Source organism: Carassius gibelio, chromosome B9 (genome assembly GCF_023724105.1).
Source record: "Carassius gibelio isolate Cgi1373 ecotype wild population from Czech Republic chromosome B9, carGib1.2-hapl.c, whole genome shotgun sequence".
NCBI classification, from domain to species: Eukaryota; Metazoa; Chordata; class Actinopteri; order Cypriniformes; family Cyprinidae; genus Carassius; species Carassius gibelio.
Window position 1 is genome coordinate 1511702 of NC_068404.1, and position 2500 is coordinate 1514201.

Consider the following 2500-nt stretch of genomic DNA (forward strand, 5'->3'; position numbering starts at 1 on the left):
ATTCCCAGGCGGTCTACCATCCAAGTACTAACCAGGCCCAAACCTGCTTAGCTTCCGAGATCAGACGAGATCGGGCATAGCCAGGTTGGTATGGCCGTAAGCGAAGACTGCCGCAAAGAGAGGGCTATTTAGAGATCAGCCAATCTAATCGCCAGTACATTATCTAAGTAGGAAAGAAAACCCAAAAGCTTAAAGCACCTGGTATTCCTAGCCGGTCTCTCATCCAAGTACTAACCAGACATAAAGCCTGCTAAGATTCAGAGATTGGGCATTGAGTCTTTTTTTTTTCTTTTTTTGCAACATTATTATATAATTTGTGAAATTTTTCAAAAAGTTTAAAGCACCTGGTATTCCCAGGCAGTCTCCCATCCATGTACTAACCAGGCCCAAACCTGCTTATATTCAGAGATCGGGCATTGACTCTATTTTTTGGCAAAATTATTATATACTAAGTGACAAATTTCCAAAAAGCTTACAGCACCTGGTATTCCCAGGCAGTCTACCATCCAAGTACTAACCAGGGCCAAACCTGCTTAGCTTCCGAGATCAGACGAGATCGGGCATAGCCAGGTTGGTATGGCCGTAAGCGAAGACTGCCGCAAAGAGAGGGCTATTTAGAGATCAGCCAATCTAATCGCCAGTACATTATCTAAGTAGGAAAGAAAACCCAAAAGCTTAAAGCACCTGGTATTCCTAGCCGGTCTCTCATCCAAGTACTAACCAGACATAAAGCCTGCTAAGATTCAGAGATTGGGCATTGAGTCTTTTTTTTTTTTTGCAAGATTATTATATCATTTGTGAAATTTTCCAAAAAGTTTAAAGCACCTGGTATTCCCAGGCAGTCTCCCATCCATGTACTAACCAGGCCCAAACCTGCTAATATTCAGAGATCGGGCATTGACTCTATTTTTTAGCAAAATTATTATACACTAAGTGAAAAATTTCCAAAAAGCTTACAGCAACTGGTATTCCCAGGCGGTCTACCATCCAAGTACTAACCAGGCCCAAACATGCTTAGCTTCCGAGATCAGACGAGATCGGGCATAGCCAGGTTGGTATGGCCGTAAGCGAAGACTGCCGCAAAGAGAGGGCTATTTAGAGATCAGCCAATCTAATCGCCAGTACATTATCTAAGTAGGAAGGAAAACCCAAAAGCTTAAAGCACCTGGTATTCCTAGCCGGTCTCTCATCCAAGTACTAACCAGACATAAAGCCTGCTAAGATTCAGAGATTGGGCATTGAGTCTTTTTTTTTTTTTTGCAAGATTATTTTATAATTTGTGAAATTTTCCAAAAAGTTTAAAGCACCTGGTATTCCCAGGCAGTCTCCCATCCATGTACTAACCAGGCCCAAACCTGCTAATATTCAGAGATCGGGCATTGACTCTATTTTTTGGCAAAATTATTATACACTAAGTGAAAAATTTCCAAAAAGCTTACAGCAACTGGTATTCCCAGGCGGTCTACCATCCAAGTACTAACCAGGCCCGAACCTGCTTAGCTTCCGAGATCAGACAAGATCGAGCATAGCCAGGTTGGTATGGCCTTAAGCGAAAAATTCCGCAAAGAGAGGGCTATTTAGAGATCAGCCAATCTAATCGCCAGTACATTATCTAAGTAGGAAAGAAAACCCAAAAGCTTAAAGCACCTGGTATTCCTAGCCGGTCTCTCATCCAAGTACTAACCAGATATAAAGCCTGCTAAGATTCAGAGATTAAGCATTGACTTTTTTTTTTTTTTTTTTTTTTTTTTGCAAGATTATTATGTAATTTGTGAAATTTTCCAAAAAGTTTAAAGCACCTGGTATTCCCAGGCAGTCTCCCATCCATGTACTAACCAGGCCCAAACCTGCTAATATTCAGAGATCGGGCATTGACTCTATTTTTTTGGCAAAATTATTATATACTAAGTGACAAATTTCCAAAAAGCTTACAGGACCTGGTATTCCCAGGCGGTCTCCCATCCAAGTGCTAACCAGGCCCAAACCTGCTTAGCTTCCGAGATCAGACGAGATCGGGCATAGCCAGGTTGGTATGGCCGTAAGCGAAGACTGCTGCAAAGAGAGGGCTATTTAGAGATCAGCCAATCTAATCGCCAGTACATTATCTAAGTAGGAAAGAAAACCCAAAAGCTTAAAGCACCTGATATTCCTAGCCGGTCTCTCATCCAAGTACTAACCAGACATAAAGCCTGCTAAGATTCAGAGATTGGGCATTGACTCTTCTTTTTTTTTTTTTGCAAGATTATTATATAATTTGTGAAATTTTCCAAAATGTTTAAAGCACCTGGTATTCCCAGGCAGTCTCCCATCCATGTACTAACCAGGCCCAAACCTGCTAATATTCAGAGATCGGGCATTGACTCTATTTTTTGGCAAAATTATTATATACTAAGTGAAAAATTTCCAAAAAGCTTAAAGCACCTGGTATTCCTAGCCGGTCTCCCATCCAAGTGCTAACCAGACATTATTATATAATTTGTGAAATTTTCCCAAAAGTTTA

At 41.0% G+C, this 2500-nt stretch overlaps 4 non-coding genes and 1 pseudogene across 4 annotated transcripts in view; all 5 read right to left on the reverse strand.

The window, feature by feature from the left end:
• LOC127965684 (5S ribosomal RNA) overlaps positions 1 to 102 on the reverse strand; it is a 119-nt gene extending 17 nt beyond the window's left edge. The window contains exon 1 of the ribosomal RNA XR_008155400.1: positions 1 to 102. This exon is cut by the window's left edge and continues 17 nt beyond it. This is a non-coding gene — a ribosomal RNA (5S ribosomal RNA).
• Positions 103 to 469: 367 nt separating this feature from the next.
• On the reverse strand, positions 470 to 588 carry LOC127965705 (5S ribosomal RNA). Its single transcript, XR_008155419.1, has one exon. It is a non-coding gene; the product is annotated as a 5S ribosomal RNA (ribosomal RNA).
• A 362-nt stretch (positions 589 to 950) lies between these two features.
• LOC127965723 (5S ribosomal RNA) lies at positions 951 to 1069 on the reverse strand. Its single transcript, XR_008155435.1, has one exon. It is a non-coding gene; the product is annotated as a 5S ribosomal RNA (ribosomal RNA).
• A 363-nt stretch (positions 1070 to 1432) lies between these two features.
• Positions 1433 to 1551, reverse strand: LOC127965750 (uncharacterized; annotated as a pseudogene).
• Positions 1552 to 1925: 374 nt separating this feature from the next.
• LOC127965714 (5S ribosomal RNA) lies at positions 1926 to 2044 on the reverse strand. The gene has a single exon (XR_008155427.1). It is a non-coding gene; the product is annotated as a 5S ribosomal RNA (ribosomal RNA).
• Between the last annotated feature and the right edge of the window lie 456 nt (positions 2045 to 2500).